Source organism: Haemaphysalis longicornis, unplaced genomic scaffold, assembly GCF_048455015.1.
Source record: "Haemaphysalis longicornis isolate Haplotype H1 unplaced genomic scaffold, Haemaphysalis longicornis Haplotype H1 scaffold_12, whole genome shotgun sequence".
Classification (NCBI taxonomy): domain Eukaryota; kingdom Metazoa; phylum Arthropoda; class Arachnida; order Ixodida; family Ixodidae; genus Haemaphysalis; species Haemaphysalis longicornis.
The window spans coordinates 102,067,254-102,080,049 of record NW_027526225.1 but is presented as its reverse complement, the minus strand read 5'-3'; positions in this window follow the sequence as shown (position 1 = coordinate 102,080,049).

Sequence of the window (12,796 nt, the reverse complement as noted above, 5' to 3'; positions counted from 1 at the left end):
GAACGGTCTGCACTAACATGCGAGCAACGTCAGTTGTGGCGCCCCCAAACTTGTAATAGATACGTTTGGTTAAGGGCAGTAGTTTTTTCTATGTTGGTGTCAGTTGTTCAAGCCCTGTTTTGCCTCCACCTTGCGTATGTATCGGTATGCCAAGGCTTCGGATCCAGCCTTCAGTAGGTTGTGTTAGGTTGCGATCCCGCAGTGTGAGCGCCACCTTTTACTTTTCAGTTTAGTAGCCCCCTACCCCGAGAAAGTGCTCATCTTGGTGGAAACAGAAGCGCTCAAAAAACAGGGACGAAAGAAGAAGTAGACAGGAAGCGCCGTGCTGTCTACGTCTTCCTTCGTCCTTGTTTTTTTGAGCGCTTCTGTTTCCACCAAGATGAACACCTACCAACTAGCCCAACTTTCCGTTCTTCTGAGAAAGTGCGTCTTTTGAGGCGATGCTTGCAGTACAGTGGGACCAGTTGCACTTTTAATTATGAGAAGCGCATTCTACAGTTACTCGCACGCCCGTTCAGCACTTTCATAGTCACTTGAGTCTGTCCATAGAGTTATATCATCCGCATATATTGTAAAACTTACTCTGGAATCGTTCTCTAGCACTGTGGCAATTCATTTCGTAACCACGTTAAATAGTATCGGGGAAATAACCGATCCCTGTGGTACACCGACATTATTATTGTACACTTGTGAGCTTGAGGTCCCATCATATATCTCGTATGTACGACCAGACAAAAGCTTTTGACGAAGTGGACCATTCGCTTCCCTAGGCACTCATTTTCAAGTACTGAGAACTGCTTCATGAATGACGGTATCAAAGGCCCTCTTCAAATCAGCGGTGACCAAAATGTTCGGTATTTTTCTCTATTGTTTGCATAGAATCTTTACAAGCAGAAAAAGGCTGTCAGTGGTGCCCATGTTAGGGCGAAATCTGGTTTGTGCAGGGTGAAAGAAGTTGGTAACGTAATGTACGCAAGCATGAAAACGAAAATGGTCAACGATGCTATCCTGCTCTAATAAAAATTGCTATATTTGTTCCCGTGATTCCCGCAGGCAGCAAAATAAAACAAACTAATTGAAATGGGTGATTTCAGTTCATGGTGTGTTCTTGCCGATTCCACCGAGAAACGAACCTTTTCAGTTTTTCTGTTGTTTTTTTTTTTCCACCGCATAAAAGGAGTTTGTATTTCCAGGATATGTTCGTTTCTTGTTAAGTAAGACGCAGTAGTTTCATCTGCGCGGAGCCTGTGCAACGCCGAAGGTCAAAGGGTAAAACTCGACTGGACTTTCGCCAGCAACGCTTTGACAGAATTGTTATGCGGGATGCGCGGAAGGGTTTTGCGCCACAGAGTCCTTGTGTAGATGGCAGCTCTTGCAGCAACCCGAACATGACCCAGGAGATTCCCTGCCTGCCATTTCGCTTCTACCAAATACCCAATTTCGCGTAGCAAAACCGAACGCGCCGCATTGTTCATTTTTCTTCTTCATGACGAAAGGGTCACCATATCGTTATTTTACTGGAACTGGAAGGGCAGGCCTCACGCAACAAACCTTGGACACGAATATGACCGCAACACATGTCCAAAGTGACCTGTCACTCCTGATCAGTAAAAGACGGCAAAAAAAAAATAAAGAAAAAACTGTGGTTGATTCCTCTGTCATAGGAATCGGTTAAACACGACAGTGAAATGTGCAGCGAAATCTGCTGCGATGTGAGCATGATTTGCGGGTCGGCGGCTGTCTTCTGGATGTGCTTGGCGGGCGACGTCCTGCTCATGGCACCGATTGCGCGAAACAAACAAGGACGAAGAAGGAAACTAAAAGGACGAGCGACAAGGACCAGGTTTGTTTCGCGCAATCGGTGCCATGGATAGATTCCAACTGGGCCGGCTCACGGTGTTGCAACGTCCTGCTGGCGGGTCGCTTCTGCAAAGGTGTACTGGCGTCATTTCCGTGACGGATATGACGTCAACAAAATCTTGGTGTATACCGGCATAAAACACTTTCGCGTTAAAATATAAAACCCGAAAACGAACAACCCTAAGTACGACGTGCAGGATGATGATGATGATTATGATGATGATGATGATTGCTATTGGTTTCCCCTCTGTAGCGGGGTTATGACGTGTCATCGTACCAAAAAGGACTAATATACCTATGTTTTATACTTTTGGTCTAATACAAAGCGCTGCTTAGGGCCGGCACAAAAGGCTTAATAGGCGCAAAATACTTTTTTTTCCTGTTACAGGTGGTAGCTGTCCTAGGCAATATTCCCCTCTCTGCTTTTCGTCCACCAGCAGTCTGATCTTCTTTCCGTCGCCTCGACAGCCTTGATGTTAACTTCCTCTGTGCTAGCCTTAAATCCTAGGGCTTCTGGAAACCGAATATTTCCCTCATGCGGATTTGGATGGATACCCACGCATTCTAACACTATATGCCGCATAGTTTCTGCTTCTTTTCCGCAAACCACGCATACCCCATCATTTTGTGAATACTTCCCCACAAAGTTAGAGCAGGTTCGCAAAGGTAGAGCAAGTTCGCAAGCAACCTGCTCTACGCTCAAAAAGCAAACCACTGCCCTGAGAATTATCGTACAAATTTTCCTTTCTGATGACCAATTTTTCACCCTAGTAGATCTCTTACGACGTTTTAGCTTCCATTTTTTCTCTCCATTTATCCGTGTCTACCTGCCGTGCCTCTTTTTTGGTTACCTTGGCTGTTTTAGATTCTCCACTGTTCTTTCCGTATTTCATCGTTAGCCTTCTAGTCTTCCTTAACCACTGCGGGTCCCCGCTTTTCAAGTACAGGTACCTAAACACCTTAGCTGCCCACCTACGTTGATCCATTGCTGTCAACCTCCCCTCAAAACATATCTTCCTCTGCGCTTCTCGAACTTCAAATGACGCCCAGCCACTTTAGTACTAAAGGTTGCTTCCCAGCAAGCACACCCTGTATGCAGGGGTGAACCTTTTAAAGGCCGCTTTCTTCGTTGTACTGGCGTCACTTCGTGACGGATATGACGTAAGTAAAATCTTCTTGAATCCCGGAATAAAACACTTTCGTGTTAAAAAGCCGGTGAACACAGAAACGAACGGGCCACAAAATAAGGCGCCAATAAGAGTTGACCTGTCCGCGTGCAACCAACGCGCCGTGCTTCTGCGGGCATCGTCCGAGAGCCTGAAGTGGCTGCGATCGGACGAGTAGTGGCCCCGTCGTGGGTGGCGGTGTTTTCGGGGGAAGCGGAGTGGTGCCCTGCCCCGCCACGGGGCAGAGGCGCAGCGCTGTTTTGCCGCTCGGCCCGAGCTGCCGGCGGCCGCGCGTTGCCGGGCGGTGCTCATCGGTGCGCGGCGGCGTTCGTTAGCCGCTGCTGACCGGCATCGATCGCCGCGCCAAGATGGCCGCTGACAGCGAGCGAGCTCTTTATTACGCCGGCGGGCCGGAATGTGAGCCGCCACGTGCCGGCGGCAATTAGGCGCCCCGGGACGGCCGCTAATAGCGCCAGGAATTTAATAAATCCCGCCCGCTGACAGGCGGGCCGGATTACCGCTGCTCCCCCATGCATGCGGCCTGTTGCGCCTCGCACGCGCCGCTTCGGCAGCCCGGCCTGATCGTCTGCGTCTGCTGCCGCACTTGTGCCGCCCGCATCGATCGCCGGGTGAAACAAGGATGCGGGGTCCCGAGCGTTGTTGTCAGCCGCGCGGAAGGATATTGAAGGGGTTCTCCCCTGCGGGGGGCCAAATGTAAAGAAACAACTCGCTCCTCCGCCGCCTGCGGTGTCGCGGCACTAATGCCGGCATTCTTGCACCTCGCATCGCACGCAGAGTTGGACTGGTCCTTAATCTTTATGCCTGAAAACAAGACACGAGGGGGCGCAATGAGCGGCAAGGGAGTGACAACCTTGCGACGGAGTGACAACCGAAGCTCCGCCGATGGCTTCGAATGAATTGCCCGCGAGACAGTAGGCGCGGAACGCATGCGTACAGGCCAGTCCGCGCACGAAAAGCCAAGTACGAAACGACAGCTGTGAAAGGGCTATACGCACGCAGTGATCGGGTTGCGCTGGCAAGATCAGTGATCTAAGAAGCCGGATACCGTCACGCCATTGGTGGGCACCGAGTAAAACCACGTGTGCTCTGACGGGTGCAAATGCATCGCCACGGCATGTGTTCAATGAATGAGAACGTCGTTTACTAAAAGCAGCTAATCAGGCAGGTTAGAGCAGCCTGATTTCCTCTTTTGCTCACACCACGTCGCGAAGGTAGGCGCAAAATTTGCGCGTATAAAAACAAACCTTTTTGTCGCCTTAACTCTACTCCCGAGCAATGCGTATGCGCGTTGAGCAGCTCGGACCTGCACTACCGGTGAAGCCTGATCTCGTGGGCCACACAAGGAGCCAAAGCTCGCACGGATGCGTAGACCAGTGCTTTTAGACCATGATCAAGGTTTAAAAGCACTGGTCTAAGTAGCCGAGCGGACTTTGGCTGCTCGTGTGGCCCTCTGGAAGGGGGGGGATCACCTGCAACCTGCAATAGCGAAGCTGTTGCAGATGATCATTGACGGACGCATCTCTAGAGATCGTTGCGGTGTCGTGGTTGACGTCGTCGGCATGGCATTTCAATGACCTCATTTTGAGCAAGGTCACAGTGAGATCGTCGTTTCGGTCGACGTTTTCATACGCCCCTCTGCAAGCGCGACTTATCGTCTCTAGCGGATGCTGGGGACGCCGAGCCTCTCGAGCGGCTCCTTCCCCCTCAGCCATGCCAACTATTCGCGGCCGGGCTATGTGGAGGAGTCAATGATCACGCGGCACAGCAGCTTCGACATTCAAGTCTTCTACGGTAGAGAGCACATGCGCACGACGATACGACGACAAACGAACGAGGAGCGTACGTGTCTTTCTCCTTCCGAGCATGGTATTGAAACAATACGGCGAATGCTGGAGTTTTTTTTTTTTTTTGGCCAATGTTGGCCAATCTCCCTAAGTGGGTATGCGTGGCTTGACGAATGTGCGCTCGAGGCACGTAACGAAACCTGGGGTTTTCTTGTTGTTTCTGGCAAATATTGGCCAATATCCATAAGTGGGTACGCTTAGCTTGACGAACGTGCGCTCGAGGCACGCGCGACGAGAGCTCGGCATTTTCTTAGTATTTTTAACTGCGGACATCATACACAAACCATTTGCTCAACAGCTTCGCTGTTAAAAAAACACGGGAAAGGAACTGGACAAAAAAAAAAAAACTGCCAACACATGGACACTGTATTCGTCACGGCACCATTCTTGTATACTTCAGTTCCGTTTATTTGCGCTGTTTTTTTTTTCTCAAATACTAACCAACTTGCCCAGCTTCACACGTTAAAGGATCACTGACACCAATTTTCGGCGTTAATATTATTGCACAGTTCGCTTCCTTCACTCAACAGAATACCCTGGGTGAAATATGAGCGGCCTGCGACGCGCTGAACATAGTTTAATTGGATCTCATTTATCGCGCCGACGGAGCAGCGCGCGGAGCGGCACTCAGCAAATGGACATCAGCATGACATCATCCAGGGAGAGCCAAAAGAAGTGACGCGGCAGCGCTCGTCAAAAGCTCGTGACGTCACTTCATGCGCGCGGCCCCACGAGCGGCGAGCGGGCGCAACACCCTCTCAAGCGGGCGCCCGTGACGTCCGCACATTGCGGTGAGGTCAGGCAGGGAGTCTGTCATATGCGCCGTTCGGGATGAAAGCGCGGTAATTTGAAACAAACGATTTTCAGGCCGTTCAATGTATTTAACTATAGCGCGCTGAATTATTGGAAGTGCTGTTTCAGGTTCGCCAGGCCATTAAGCATCGATAAAAGCAATAAAAGTGTAGCATAAAATTTTCGTGTCAGTGCTCCTTAAAGGTGTTGTGCCACCAAATTTTAAGTCTGTAAAAAGCCTGCTGTAGGCTTCCTCTGCATGCAACGACCCTCAACACGAAGTGCTGGGTACAGCAAGCGCTTAATATATATTTTAATTCGCTTCTAAAAATTACCTAAATGCTCTTCTGGAAATCGGGACCCATCGCTAGCGCCACTAACCATGACGTCAGTGAATTGCCAGCGCCGCAAAGTTTGTGACGTCATACAACGCTAGCGACTCGGGCGACGTGAACGTGAACTCCAGTTACCACAGTTTGTTTGGTCGCTTGGTCGTATCGACACACTATACCGATACGACGGCGACGACGACGCGACGCCGGCGAGTCGTTAAAACTAGAGTGAACTACTCTAGTTAAAACATCGGCCGACTGCCGAATTGCCAGACCGCGTTATCACACCACGCCGACGGCGACACAAATACGTCGGCCGATGGAAAGTCGCCATAGTGTGACTGACTCGCCGACCGAAGACGCCAACAAAACCGGTCGCCTGACTGGTCGCACGACGCGTCGTCAATCGACCGAGAAGCGAGAACTGCGCCCCGACAACATTCGTGCCGCAATGAACGCGGCTCTATTTTGTTAGTTTCTGGAGGGTAATAAGCTCAGTAAGTTCCATGAAGCCCATACAACTCAACACTAGCGCTAATGCGATCCGTATTTTGGCGTTCGACGCTTCGGCCGTGCTCTTCGGCGACGCCGCTACCCCGGAATGTGTGTGCGATCGGCTCGCCTGTTGAAAATATAAGGTCAGTTTCGTGCAGAAGAACAGTTACGTAGGGTAATTTGGGTAATAAGGGATCAGTATCGGCAAAGGTTTTTAACGTAAAACGTAAAACCAAAGTACGGCAAGCACTATCCCTTCAGTGCAAAATCGCAGTCGCAGCCGGGCACACTTATTTTTGCGAGCGCTTTCGCAGAAGAGCAGAGTTGATGGCGATAAGCTGTCGCGGGGGCTTCGCGGAACCTTGCTGCGCAAGCGCTATTTAAAAAATGTGAGTTTACAAGCCAGGAATTCTGTAAACTAGCTCGTAAACACCGACGTACGACTCCAAGGATGGGCCTCCATCTAGTACACCGGCCATATCGCGAAGCGCAATCGTTTGTTCGCTGGCTCAGTGGTCTCGCGCGTTCCGCCAATCCGGTCAACGTTGCCGGTTCGATTCGCGGCGGGGGCAGCTTTTTTTTTTTTTTTGCGTTTTTTTTAGCATTTTTATGGTTTGCAAATCCATGGTTTTCATTTGTCTGCATCCGAGGATGCAGACAAAGAATCCAGGTCGGAGCTGTCGCGGCTTGACGTGACGAGTTGGCGTGTTTACTTCCGTGGTGAAGCACGTATGTGGAGGAGCAGACGCCGCAGTAAAGTCGCAACGTACCGCAGCGCCGCATGGTAGACACGCGTGGCAGAGCGTCCGCGCAACCATAGCCTCCTATATAACCTACTAAAGGAGGCTATGGCGCAACGCATTGACGTCACTGCTTGAATCGGCGCCCAGAAACCGAAACCGAATCCTGTTCACATGAATCGTGCGATAATAAATTTTTCACTCAGAATATGTGCGTGTGAGAGCATGTATCATGCTTTCTAACGAATTATAAAACGTTTGCAACAAAGAATGCGCAAGCAACAAATTTGGTGGCACAACACCTTTAAGGTGTGAGGCCAGTAAACATTTTTTTTTTCAAAATGTGATTTTTTGTTTTTTTTTCTTTATTAGATGTGAAATTGATTGGGCATCATTTTGTTGAAAACAGTTTCTTCATACATAGTTTCTTTCAAAAGATACACAAAGAAATGTAAACCCATTAGGCATCTATGAAACCGAAACTGAGACTGCCAGTTTTGTGTGAAACACAAAAGTGCCCTGGTTTGGAGTTTTTACCTTGTTATTTAACGATCGTATCACGTACAAAAATGTAATAGTTCCCTAATAGGGTTTTCAACACTTTATTTATCAATTAAAATCAAACTTATTCCACGGTAGATGCGCGATGTTTCGCAGGTGTTGTTTACGTTCTGGAGGCTTCGTGCGCGCGTCAAAGGAGCTTCGAAATGTTTGGTGGATGTTCTTACTCTCTGTCACTTACCTTTTCTTACTTGCAGCCAAAGTATGGGGGAGTTTAGAGTGCAAAGACTCACAAAAAAAAAAACAAATACCAAAAACGAATGATCAGCCGCGCATCGCAAAGGCATCCCGTCAGAGCCCGGACTGGTTCTGCAAAGCAAGCTAAAAAAAAAGAGGCGAGGTGCCACACGAGTAAAATCAGACACGAGCAAGACCCAGGAAAGAAGCAGCTACAAATGTGGGGAATTTTAGCTCTCCTGATCATCTTATGTAAGCGCTGCTCTTGCTTGAAATCTTTTTTGTTGATTTTCTCAGAACCTATTTTTTGGCGATTTCCCCTCCCGCGAACATTCATAACTTCTTTCATGCTAAAGATTTTTAGTGAAACTTGCCACAATTCTTTACCACGTCATTGGGTGTGTAATAAACCTAAAAAAAATCGAGCCACAAGTTTTGATATGGTCACCTTTTACACCAAGGAACACCAAATTGAAACGCTCAGTTTTTTTGTTGTTGTTATTTCACCACAATGCTTCGAGAATTCATCTGATCTCACTACTTTTGGTTCATTGCACAGGCCGAGGCCTCCCACCACAAACCAAAAATTGTGTGTTTTCATCGCCTTTCGCAAAGGTTGTAGCTTCCAACATCACCAGCATGCCGTCCAACTAAACGCCTGCGATGAGGCCGCCACTCCCACTTTGGTGTACGACGCAGCCTCGAGCATTCCTCACTATCCTAGGCTTACGAAGAAGCAAGATTTCCCAACGCTGGCACTACAGCAGCTAACTCTCATTTATTTACACGAGAGATACAGTGACCGCACCCATATTTACACCGATGGCTCTGTAACAACATCTGGTTCTGCCGGTGCCGTTGTTATACCACGAATTTCCATGTCTCAAGAATTCAAAATAGCCCATCTTACCACTTCTACGGCTGCAGAACTTACCGCCATCCGTTGCGCCCTTCACACCGTTGAACTAACTTCACGCCGAAGATGGGCGATCTTCTGCGAATCAAAGCGTGCGCTTCAATCGCTCCAGTCAGCCCTGTGCCGTGGACCTCATGCACAGCTGCTGGCAGAGATAAGACTACTGTACGACTGTGCTACCCAAGCGGGTCATGACATTGCCTTTCAGTGGCTTCCCAGTCATTGCGGCATTGTCCGAAACGAAAGTGCGGACGCTGCCGCCCGCTTGGCATGCACACCAAAAAACGGAGACCATATCCATTCCGTTATCCAGTACGGACGCCGCTAGGACTCTCCGCAAACTTGCTCGGGAAACCACGCTATCGAAATGGACTACCCAAGAGTTCACGAGTGGCCGTATTCATGCCCTGGACTCGCATCTTCAGCGTCCTCTCCCATTAGGCCTCCCACGGACTGATGCAACCATTCTTTGTCGTCTCTGGCTTGGAGTCGCATTCACAAATGCTTACTCCTATTTGATTGGAATGACAGCCAGTGAGGCGTGCGAAGTCTGTGACACACCAGAGACCATACGACATGTCCTATGCGAGTGTCCACGGTTTTCATCGGAACGAAGCCAACTCTCTGCGACTCTACTAAAGTTAGACTCTCGGCGCCCGTTCTCTGAGGAGACAATCCTGGGCCATTGGCCTTCTCCGTCATCTACGGACAAGGCGACAAAAGCGCTCCTGTGTTTTCTAAAAACGACGGAATTGCACAAAAGACTGTAGCGCAAAAGACTACCCTCTATGAACTCACTGAACTTGTTTGTCTATAGTGTCCTACCGCTAGCCACACCACTCTACGCTATGTCTGTACCTTTCCCCTTCCTTTTCTCTCTTCCTCTTTTTCCTTATTGTTCCCCTTTCCCCCGTGCAGGATAGCATATTAGGCAGTAGCCTGGTTAACATTCCTGCCTTTCCTTTACATTCTCTCTCTCTCTCTCTCTCTATGTTTTAATGGAGTTAAATGAGAGTTATGAGTGTTGGTGTAAGACCCACATTTAAATCAATTTTCGAATAAAAAAATATGAACAAAAATAGGACATACTTTAGAAGGCTCCCATGGGACTAAATAAGTGTGCTTTATCATAGAGACCAAAAATCTGCATTGCTTTTTTTTTTTTTTGTAGCGTGAGCTATATACTGGCCGAGGTTGAGCAGTTTCGCGTGGCTCCTGGAGAGCCGTGCTGCGCATGCGTGAGGAGCAGTGACGTCTCACGGCGCACAGAACGTTGCTCGCTGCCCGGCGTCTCTCACACACCCCACGCGCCCAGCGTCATCGCTGACCTCCGTCCGCACGTGGCGGCCCGGTCCACTTGATGATCATGCGAGGGGTGGCCGGGTGTGGAACCGATGGCTCGTGCCTTGCAGCAACACTGGCGTGCGCCTGTGGAACCAGCTTAGCTCTGGGGCGATTGGTGACGCTGCGATACATGTGTCACATAATGCGTATACCGTGTGTGTGTCATTGAAGCAGCAGTAAGCATGATAATCAAGCTTATCCTAGACAACCAGGAAAGCTAAGAATAACCAGCTGAACCTTAGCTCACGCTGCGTATATCCTGGCATAGCCGAGCTAAGCCACTGCTAATCTTTTTTTAAATTTCCCCAGCGCTTGGCCTCACACCATAAGCCAGAAAGCAAACAGTGTTTGTCAATGACAAGTGATTCTGCCAGACTTCCGTGGCTATGCAAAAAGTAATTCGGTAGCTCTACCTTCTCTGCACAGTCTGTGCTGTGAAGTTCCCTTTCTAAACAAAATGCCAGGGCTTATAGTAGGCTTTTTTGCACGACACACATCATTGCAAAAAAGCCGAATAAACGAGTGATACCTTCTTGCACTACACTGAAGTCCCGTAGGAAAGCCAAACCGCAAAGTGATTCTTAAATACAGTAATCCCTCGTTATAACAATGTCAGCGGGGTAGCGAAAAATTTCGTTACAACCGGTATTTTGATATAAACGACCACTCGAGAAATGCTAACGTAGTTAACCTTTAATTGCGCCACAACTGCGAGGAATCAAACACAATGTATTCAGGGAAGCAAAACTTTATTCAGGTGCTTGTTGCAGTGAGCTCTGGCTGTTACATGTTCTTGCAGGGCGCGATCAACCCATTCTTCAATTTGACCAAGCAGTGGCTGGGGTCCGAACTCCTCGCAGACTGCAGAGCGAATGAAGAGGAGAAGGCAGTGGCTACATTTAAATGGCGTAGGGGTTGGTGCGGGTGTCCCGGAACGCTACGAGAGTTTCGCGCTGGAAAGCGTCGCAAATTCTGTGGCTGGAGTACGAGGTTGTTTTTGTTTAGCTCAAAAAACAACAATTAACGCTCATTATGGGTACACAGCGCCATCATGAAAACTGTCTGGTTCTGCACCAGGGTTTTGCATCATCACTGGGAAATTTTTCCCCGAGGTGTGGAGCCGTGAAGTTTGCAAAAGAAAAGTTTTTCGGCGCCTCGCTGTAGACGACACGGCTAATTCTACGTTCCGAATGTCAGTGTCCACGCACCGTCACATCCACGTCATTGACCAATGCCTAAGAACAAAATTCAATCACCCTAACATGCATTTGGACCGCCTGTCAACTAAGACAAAAAAAAAAAAGAAAAATATAAAATGATTCTGGAAAATGGCGAACCGTGTAACGCCCTGCATTTCCACAGTAATGCAGGTTTCGCGAAAGTTCCAAATGTAGGCGTTATGATAACGTAAATGGAGATGATTGGACGGACAAAATTTGAAAAACTAAAAAATAAGAAAAATATTAAAAATTACGGAAAATGGCAAAACGTATAACGCATAGCAGTTCTACAATAATGCACATTTCTCAAAAGTTCCGCCTGTAAAAAAAAAAAAAAAAAACAAGATGCTGGCATTGAAAACTTCGTCTGTTTTGAACTCTCATGCAAAGACAAAGCAGTCGTCCCTTTGTGATTTTTTTAAAGTGTAAATACCCTTTCAGTACTGTGGGTGAATGTTTCTTTGCAACACAAGTTGGCATGTTGCCTCGAGTCATATCTAAGGAACTTTTGATAATTCGAACTTACCCGCACACGCACACGCCGACGCACACACACACGCACGCACGCACGCACGCACGCACGCACGCACACACACACACGCACGCACGCACGCGCGCGCACGCACACACACACACACACACACACGCGCGCGCGCGCACACGCGCACATCCCCACACGCACGCACACACACGCACACAAAGAAACTCCGTATATTTTGTAAGAAGCTCTTGTGCTTTCAAAATAAAAATGAAACAACGAAATGGGTTTACGTGGGGCAATGGGAAAATAGAACTCCTTTAAGACAGCTCTGTTTTGGCACCCCATGCACCAGCAAGGGCATGGCTGTCAGAATCTTGGACGATAGCAGACGATCAATGTTCACGTAGGCTCCTTTAAAAAGACAGCAGAAAAGGAATAAAATGCGTGTTTTTTACTTCACTACTACGGTGTGTCTACTTGGGGCATGGTGGTGGCATTGCGAAAAATGGGAGTTATTTGGTCCGTCATCGCGGACGGGAGCAGACGATAATGTCCACGCTATTAAGAAAAGAAAAAAACCTAGAAGGAAGAAAACGCATCTTGTGCATTTTTTTTATAGCAATAGCGGGTTTTTATTTCCTACGTATGTAAAATATACTTTTATTGTCTACCTTGCTGCACGTGTTTGTAACGTTCGTAACAACTTGGTAACAACATTACAAGCTGTTAAAAGCCAAGCCAATGCCGACGCAAAGCTATGGTGCATGGAGGAAAGAAAAGGTTTCCTCCATGCTATGGTGGCTAGAAGGGGGAGGTGGCGTCAACGCGCGCGTACCGGCCGAGAAGG